Below are 9749 nucleotides of genomic sequence, written 5' to 3' on the forward strand. Positions count from 1 at the left end.
CCGTTGCAAGCACTTTCCATTAAGAAATGCCTGTCATAGGTCCATAAGCTTATATCTACAATTCCAAAATCCAAAAGGCTCTGAAAATTGTAAGTTTTAAAAGTGGATTTGATGGCAAATCTGTCTTGAAATGGCATTAGGCTATTTATGGTCTTTATTTATTCTATTTAATGTGAAGATACACACATTTCACTGCAGAAATATTAATGTGTTTTCTAATGGGATATTACCTCAGACCCCATTAGGGATGTTAACAAATATAGAGCATATATACCATGTTATCTTTCTAAAAGCTAAAAATTTCTGAATTCTGAAATGCAGCTGGCCCCCAACGGTTTTGGATAAGGGATTGTGGACTGATTCTAGCTTATGGGCCTGCCTCAAAGATTCCATTAAGGGAACATTTTCACTAATGCTTTCAAAGCTCTTTTCAAATTATAACTATGGTAATAAAAGTGAACACAAAAGTAAGAAAGAGGTAAACTCAAGCAAATAGGCTAAGCAAATGTCTATTCTATCAACAACCCAATCTCCCTCTCAGGTCATAGGGTAAATGTCTGATCACAGTCTGGTGATACTAAACACTATGACCCAATTCTTTTAATAATCAAAATGCAAGCTTGCACAGGTCTAGTGGCACATACTCCAGGAGGAAGTATTAAAACTATTGATGGAGGAACCCAGGGTCATAAGTCTACCTTGTCTTCACTTATTTTAGTCTTCTGAGGTGGCAGCACACATGAGAATTCTTAGTTACAATAAGTTATTTAAAAATTAACGTTAACCCACTGATATAAAGACAAGAGACCAGGCTTACATGCACAGGTCCCTAAACTAGAATATGTCCTGGCAGCTAAGCTCAGTTCCATTGATCTGTGTGGAGAGCTATATTCATTTCATTTATTCATTCATTCAACAAGTAATTACTGAGAACCCACTCTATATGAGCCACTGGAATAGACACTGTGGACCCAGAAATAAACAAGATAGACATATTCTCAGATGTATTTGTCAAGCAACATCTTGAGCTCAAAGTAGAAATTAAATAAAGGATGTTTGTGCTGCTTCTAATTTCCTGAAGATTGAATTATTCATTCTATTAGCCAGTGAGTTTCCAAAGTGTCTTATGATGTGGCATATCCACTGGGAAAAGCATGAAAAAGAACACTGATTACAGTTCTACTGACATAGTGCTGTATCTTCACAAGATAAGAGAAAAGGGGAAAGGGAATAGCTACCCTCCCAGTGGTTAGATCAATATGGTCATTTATTTTCCTCTCAACCCTACTTTGAAAGCCCTGACTCATTCCTAGAGTGTACAGGCCTCCCTTCTTAACAGGCAATGTTAATTTGACGCCCAAGAGAGGCTTAGATACATTTCTAGGCCCTAATATTCGTTCTCAACTCTTGCTGCACATTAGAAATCACCTTGAGAGACTTTTTAAAGCGTGGATGCTAGGAACCCACACCAGACTAATTGATTCAGAGCCTCTGGGGCTAGGCCTAGGCATAGGTGTCTCTTAAAAGAGCCTCAGATGATTCTGAGGCATCATGAGGACTAACAACCACTGTAAATCTATGCAATCAGTGGGTGCATCTGTTGTTTATGCACCCACTGATCATGGTTGCATAAACCCAGTCTTGTGAACCGCATTGTATAACAAGATTTTGTTAAGGTTTTTCCTACTATGTGCCAGGCGCTGTGCTTTACACACATTGTTTTGTTTTATCCTCACAAAGTGTTAAGTCAAGGGGCGACTCGAGAGATGGGGGCTTTATCTGCCCTCCCCTACCTATCTCCATCAGATGCCTTAAAACAACATATATATATACATTCCACTACTCACCTCCCCATATATATATATATATATATATATATATATATATATGGGGAATATACATATATATGGGGAATATATATATATGGGGAATATATATATATGGGGAATATATATATATGGGGAATATATATATATGGGGAGTTGAGTAATGGAAAAAAAAACACTGTACTTGCTAGGATATTCAAGATAAGTTCCCATTGGCTGTCCCCTCTAACTAAGTCACTCCTATATGGAAATCCAAGAGCTGCCACTGCCTTAAAACAATTCTGTGAGATGGGCATTACCATCCCCATTTTACAGGTGAGAAATAGTTGAGTCACTGGATGGTTAAGTGATTTGTCCAAGGCCACGTAGCTAGTAGTAGAGCTGGAGCCATTTCTATTCACCAACTTTTCAATCCAGTGCAACAGACTGGATAGTGTCCCACCGAAATTCATATGTTGATGCAGTAACCCCTAATGTGACTATATTTGGGGATAGGACCTATAAGGAAGTAATTAAGGTTAAAGGTTCAATGAGTCATAAGGGTGGGGAACTCACCTGATAGGATTAGTGTCCTTATAAGAAGAGACATCAGAAAGCTCATTCTCTCTCTCTCTCTCATAAGCCAGGAGGAGAGTCCTCACCAGGAACTGTCCCTGCTGGGCCTTGATCTGGGACTTCCAGCCTCTAGAACTGTGAGAAAATAAATATCTGTTGTTTAAGCCCCCAATCTATGGTGTTTTGTTATGGCAGCCCAAGCAGACTAATACAGCTAAGACAGATATAATTCAGTCTTAGTTGTTACTTTGTGCTTGGCACCTAGCCCAGTACCTGCACTTGGCACATGCTAGCTGCTCTGAATGAATAGGAAGGTAGCAAAGCTGTGCTCTTTACCACTCTGCACATGCCTTGTCCCAAGGTCCAAGCCCAGGCCTTCCATGTACCCCTGTTCTAGGTTTACACCTCTTCCCTGAACGTGGCATTCTACTCAGGACTCTGGTTGTTATAGTCTGACTCAGCCCATTGCTGGGTCAGCTATTCGCTCCTGCTTAAAGCTACTGGATGTCAAAACACACTACACAAGAGCCAGTGATCACAAGTAACTCAAAGATTCATTACTATATGTTTGTCCCCAGAACCAGGCATGTGCTCATACTTTCCTTCCTTCCTTTCTTTCAGACGGAGTTTCGCTCTTGTTGCCCAGGCTGGAGTGCAATGGTGCGATCTCGACTCACTGCAACCTCCACCTCCCGGGTTCAAGCAATTCTCCTGCCTCAGCCTCCTGAGTAGCTGGGATTACAGGCATGCACCACCATGCCCGGCTAATTTTGTATTTTTAGTAGAGATGGGATTTCTCCATGTTGGTCAGGCTGGTCTCAAACTTCTGACCTCAGGTGATCCACCCAACTCGTCCTCCCAAAGTGCTGGGATTACAGGCATGAGCCACCAGGCCGGCCCATTCTCTCTCTTTCTTCCTGTGCCTAAACATCAGAGAGCCCTCTTGCCCGAGGGCCCTTTCCCCCAGGGATTTTCCTTTTTCCTCACTTTGTCTATCTTCCAGGGTGGGGAGGGGGTTGTGGGAAAAGAAAGAAAGACAGAACCAGTTCCTGAGGATATGTATAAAGAACAGGAGCCTGCCTGCAGGATTTTCAAATAATGTCAGAGGCTAATTTCAGGCTATTATCGTGCTGTGGATAATTAGAGATCAAAAGAAGCAGGGCAGGTTGCCTCATAAGGGACTTAATGGGCATAGTGAGTACAGCTGGTGCTTCTGATGGTTTTTTTTGACCTGGCAGATGTAAATAGTTTTGTCAAATGTCATTTTGCTAAGAGTGACTTGGCTCATTTTGCTAAGAGGTGCTAAGAGTTTGGCTCCATTTTTCCACAATTCACTCCCTGACATTTGGTTCATTGTGCCAGGACTCTTCTAAATATACTTACATGCAGGTGGTGCTGGTTGTCCAGACCCAGCTCAGTATGAAACATCCACCTGCTAGCAAGAGGGACCCTGGAACAAGGTGTACGGCCAATCATCCAAGGCTGCAGGGGATACCCAGGAGAAAAGGTCCCTGGGAGTTCAGGGAATTTTCTCGTGTAAAATTTGAGTTATATTGTTAACTGTTTTAATTGGTGGTGCTGGGCTATTTGTATGGCCAGTTCTAAGGTGTCCTATAGTTCCAAGACACTTTTCCCTTAGATTTAGTGGTTGAGGACACCTAAAATCTTGAAGTTTCTGGTACCAGTGATGAGTCTGGGGAGGTGGGGTTGTCTTGTCTGGGGAGGTGGGGCTGTCTTGTCTGGGGAGGTGGGGCTGTCTTGTTTGGGGAGGTGGGGCTGTCTTGTCTGGGGAGGTGGGGTTGAATTTGGCCCCGGGGCCCTTATCAGCACTCTTTTGTTTAAAGGGCTTATTTCGTGTTAGGATGTGGTAGATTGTGGTATTGAGACTGGCCTGATGGTTGGCCAGTAATCCCTTCAGGGCCTCTTTTACAGGGCCTGCTTGTCTAGTTAGGGGTAGTGGGGATGCCCTGAAATTTGGAGTCCTTCTCCTGATAAATAGCTGTCAGGCATGTGCATCTAGGGAGGTCTTTATAGGGCTGGTAAGGGCATTTCTGCCTTCTAGGCGTTCACCAAAGTGGTGGACCTATTGGACCATACCAGTTCCGTTGAGCAGTTGTCTGCCTTCTCCTAACAAGGTCTAGTTAGTAAGGGCCCTGACACTGAGTACTACTGTGCTGGGGTGGGCTCTTAGTTGGGCCACAAAACTCCAAAGTAGGAGAGAGGGTGTCTCTTCAGGGAATATTGTATTTTGGACAGGCCCCTTTTAAGAGGTCAGTAGGAGCCTGCAATATGTTGCTAACTAACAGGTCACGTGAGATACTTATCACTTGGTGGATCTCGGAAGGGGACAAGTTTAGCTCACAGCCATTGTTGAAGAGGTATAATAGCCAATCAGTCCCTTTTTCATTGTTCATTTGCATGTAACCTTTAATTAGATTTTGAATTTCCAATAGGGTCAGATGTTAGGTTTTACTTTGCATTCCTGTTTCTTACCCTCTAGTTGCTATCTTGTGGCTGATTACGAGGTAAGCTGCTGGAACTTTTACTTCTTGTTGTTCATGGTGGTGGGCTTCCTCCTCTGAGGAGTCCCAGTTTATATCCTCTGAAGCAGCGTTGCCTTCCTCGGCTTTCAGTTTTGCCATGGCAGCCAGGGTGTGTGATTTCATGTTAGATAGAGCCAGCACCTTAGCATGCTGGAATTCTGGAGCACAGCACTAATACCCAGGCTCCTTGGCAGCCAGTTGTGCATTGCAAATAGGATGCAGTGGTGACCTGAGGCCTCTTTGGCAGTGAAGGATTTGGGCATTTAGGGCTGGATTGCATCAAAGATTTTGTCACAGGGCACCAACGATGGGTCTCTATGCCTGGGCGAATTTGGGTCTTTGTGACAGAGGCAGAGGCAGCCATAATAGCAAAAGCCGTTAGGGCTTTGCAGGGTTCTCTGTAGCTACCCCCCTTAAGTGGATATGGACCTCAGCATACTGCAGTCACAACAGCCAAGGGGAGCCCCACCAGCAACAATTGACGGGGAGCCAAGGCTTAGGTGAGACAATGCTACTTCACCCGGTCAGAGTAGCCTGGCTCCTTCTGCAATCCGGACTAGGTAGGACCCTACCAATTAGCAGAGTGCACTGCAACTAAGGGTGAGTGTTCGCTAGCAGTCAAGAAAGCTGTTCCAAACCTTTGGGGTCTTTGTGCTTACCCAGAGATATGGTTTGGATATTTGTCCCTGCCCAAATCTCAGGTTGAAATGTAATCCCCAGTGTTGGAGGTGGGGCCTGGTGGGAGGCATTTGGATTATGGGAGTGGATCCCTCATGAATGGCTTGGGCCACCCTAGGTGATAAGCGAGCTCTCCCTCTGAGTTCACACTAGATCTGGTCGTTTAAAAGTGTATGACACCTCCTCTCCCTCCCCACTCTCTCTGTTGCTCCTCCTTTTGCTATGTGATGTCTCTGTTTCTCCTTCATTTATCACCATGATTGTAGCTTCCTGAGGCCTCCCCAGAAGCTAAGCAAATGTTGGCACCATGCTTCCTGTACAGCCTGTAGAACTGTGAGCCAATTAAACCTCTTCTCTTTGTAACAGTCTCAGGTATTTCTTTACAGCAATGCAAGTACAGCCTAACACACCCAGCTAGTAAGCCAAGAGCAAGAAATGAATTGCAAACAGCCTGACCTCCATGTCTTTCTGTCATGATCCCACCACATCATCCTTGCTCTTGCTGGCTCCTCTTACTAGTCTCTGATACCTGTTAACAGTTTCCTGTCAGCCCGTCTGAATTTCTCTTGTATCTCACCAGATTCTTCATTGCCCCACTACTAGCCCCCACAGCCGTCCCTTCACCCTTACTCCTCACCCCCCATCAGAGGGCACTTCTTTTGGCACAGATATTGATTCCACCACCCACTCACCAATTGCCTGTTGTGGTCACACTTTGCCTGCTGGGCTGGCCTTTGCTCCAGGTCTGAAGTAAAGAAAAGCAGAGGTCTTTACATCCAGTGCTTCCAAGTATCACCAGCTTGTGCTTGTCTCCGGCTCTACCTGGTCCCACTGTTTCCCTTGTGATGCCCCTCAACCACCACAGCCCAGGGCAGCTCAAGCACACCCAAGAAGTCAGTCCACCAAGACTATCCACCCCTTCTTTGGCACCAAAACTGGGAATGGAGAACTTTCTGGAAGAAGCCATACAGAGAAGGCCCCCTTTAAAGCACAGAGGCCCCACTCACCTTCAGGATGTCTGGCTCTGGGATGATGTGACCAGACCACTGGCCATAGCTAAAAGGAGCTAAGGAAGATTGCACATGCCATCACTGCCAGGCAAAGTGAGCCACTTTCCTGGAGGCGTTCCACTGGTCCCCTGGAAAAGTGCCAGGGTACCCAATACTGAGAGCTACTACCTGGTGATCTAAGAGCCGAGACAGCTTCACAGACATAAAAATAAGGGAAGGAAGGCAGAGAAGGAAGGAGAGTGGCAAGAAGGGAGGGAGAGAGGAAGAAGGGGAGGAATGAAGGGAGGAAGGGAGGGAGGAATGAAGGGAGGAAGGGAGGGAGGAAAAAAGGAAGGGAGGGAGGAAAAGAGGAAGGAAGGAAGGAAGGAAGGGTAGATGGGAGGGAGGGTGGGAGGGAGAGAGGGACTGGACTCACACCACGACTTCCACTCTCCTGTCCCAAGCAGACACAGAGGGCTGCAGCCACCTTAACCTTAGTCTCTTCTAAGCAGTTTAGGGCTGGGCCACGTCCTGCTCACCAGGCTTCCCCTGAGTGCCAGGAGGATCCCAGGGAAGGGTCAGTTTAAGTCATCCTTGCTTTGCTGCACAAAGACATGGTTGGGAACACACTGCAAAGCAGGCCCTACAAAATTCAAGAAATCTGAGCCAAGCACCCCTGTTCATCACAAATTATCACATGTGTATTTCTGCCCTGATACCTGCTGGCCCTTGAGAGGGGCAGTCTTTCAATGGAGACCCCATGGTTAGAGATAATACACATCCACCCTATCCAGCAGGGAAAAGTCACCCTTGACCTAAGGCATCCACTGAAGTCTGCTAAGAGGTAAGGTCACGGTCTACACTAAAAGAGCCCCAGGACATAAAGCCTGTGAGGAGAGAACAAGGGGCACTGGAGAAGGGGCCATGGCTGGTCAGCCAGCGGTTGGGCAAGGCTGGTGGAGCTGTTCAACCAAGGGTCTGAAGAACAGATCTGGCACCCCACATGGGGCCTGCTTTGGCAGGGAGGAAGTACACTGTGTGCAATTTCCTTCCTGATCTCAGGCTATGGCAGCCACACAGGACCAGCTACATAATTTGCAGGGCCCAGGAAAAATTAAAACGTGGGACCCCTTGTTCAAAAATTATTAAGATTTTCAAGATAATGACAGCAGAACATGAAACCAAACATAGGGCCCTTCTATGCAGTGGGCCCTGTGTAACTACCCAGGTCATGTGCCTGTAAAGCTGGCCCTACAGGTGGAAAAGCCTAGAAATGGTCAGAAAGAGCTGCCAGAGGGAGAGAAGGGTGAAGCCCTTATTAGCAGAAAGTAGGAGAGGCCCACCTGTGGGGTGTCAGGTACCAACTCTTCTATCGCGTATAGCCAATAGAGGTAAGGGACTGTCTCCTTGGAAAAAGAGGGTGAACTCTAGTCCTCAAGAGCTATCCTCTCACAGAAAATGGGACCATGAAGCAAACTTGGGGTGGGAGGGCCCTAAAGGCCAGTCCCCAGGCCTGCCCCTGTGGTATCCTGCTTCCCAATGCCTTAGCATGGAGGAAGGGGGCATGCAGGGTGAAGTGAGGGAAGGGGGATTTTGACCTTGGCATCCAGGCCAATGAGTAGGAGTAGCGAATAGTGGAAACTATTAAGAAGAAAGAGGCAAGGAGGAAGATAGGCCAAAGGCTGACCCCAGCAACCAGAGGAAATATTCCTTTTAAGCATGGGCTCATTCATTTTACTGGTTTTGGTTTTAGAGACATCCTTATAAAATGGGACAGGGGTGAGAGTGAAGGGAAGTAAGATGGATGAGAGGTGGCACAGGTACCCTTAAACATGGCTAGCATTAGAATGAGTTGTAGTCTATGCATAATTTGCAGGGCCCATTATAAATCAGTCAAACTCTTTCTCTCTGTCCCTACTTCAATTCCATCATTGCCAATTCAGTCCTAAGGTAAATAATACTCAATTATCCCAGGGGTGCTTACTTCTTTGGACCCTTTTGAAAGCCCTAAAATAAGTCATCATTAACTAATCAATTTCCCTTATGAAGCAACACATGCTTTTCCCAGGGACAAAGATAAAGCAGAAAAATGAAGAAGAAGAAAAAAAAAACCCAAAACCTTAGGTACACCCAGCCTCTGATTCTGCGTAAAAGACACAGAAATAGCAGTAAAGGGAGAAAGGAAGGTAGGTATAGAGTGAGTGAGTCTATTGGCACAATAGAAAAGGGCTGGAAAAGACGTGCTAGAAGGGACAGGGCAACAGCTTCCCCATTATTATTTCTACCACAGAATGCTTTCAGAGGTCCCTAAACAGGGGCAGCCTTTTTGGCAAACCAGCCTCTGAGCTGCCTACCAGCCCATCACACAAAGCATGGATCACTATTGATGCACAATTTTCTACCACAAATCACCACCCACACTTATGCTTCCACATAGTTAAAGCTTGAGGATGATAGAAAAGCTGTGAGTAATTCCAGGCGGCTGTCTCTGTAAAAGAAAGAACACAGCTGCTGTATCCCAGAAAAGGGATCTCCTACACCCTGTGTTCGGGGCTGACACGTGTTCTCCAATGTTTCTATCATACTGTGGAGGACTAATGTCAGAGCTCCCTATCTGGTCTTCACATTAAGCCTCCTCCTACATGGACAACCCCTATGAAGGGGCAGCTTGCGTGGACAGGACAGTGACTCTGTCTCTGTTGTTCCCACTGTTCTCTTGACTAATACCAAATCTCTCCATCCGGGTCATCCAACTCATTCTCCCTCTGGGCTTCTTCCAAGCTACCTAGCAAGGGAAGGATGTCTCTTGATCCATCTCCCTTATAATCAGTGCACAATTGCTCCTACTGGAAAGAAATCAGGCTCTGGAAAAATGGAAAAGCTGATGGTACTTTCAGTTCCCAGCATCATAGGAAACCCTAAGACAGCTATTCAATTTCTGTCTCTCAGAGAGGAGAGATCTTCAGAGGCCACAGGTGCAAAGAAGCAGAGGCCCATGAACTGGGTTCTAGACCTCACGAGGCAGCAACATTTCCTCCACCTCTTCCTGCTTTCTGTGATTCTCCTTTTGCAATGCCTTTCTGCGCATCAAGTAATGGGAGGATGACTCTTGTTCTGCCCCCCTAATAATCAGTGCACATCTGCTTCTGTTGGAAATA

This window comes from Pan paniscus, chromosome X (assembly GCF_029289425.2).
Source record: "Pan paniscus chromosome X, NHGRI_mPanPan1-v2.0_pri, whole genome shotgun sequence".
NCBI lineage: Eukaryota > Metazoa > Chordata > Mammalia > Primates > Hominidae > Pan > Pan paniscus.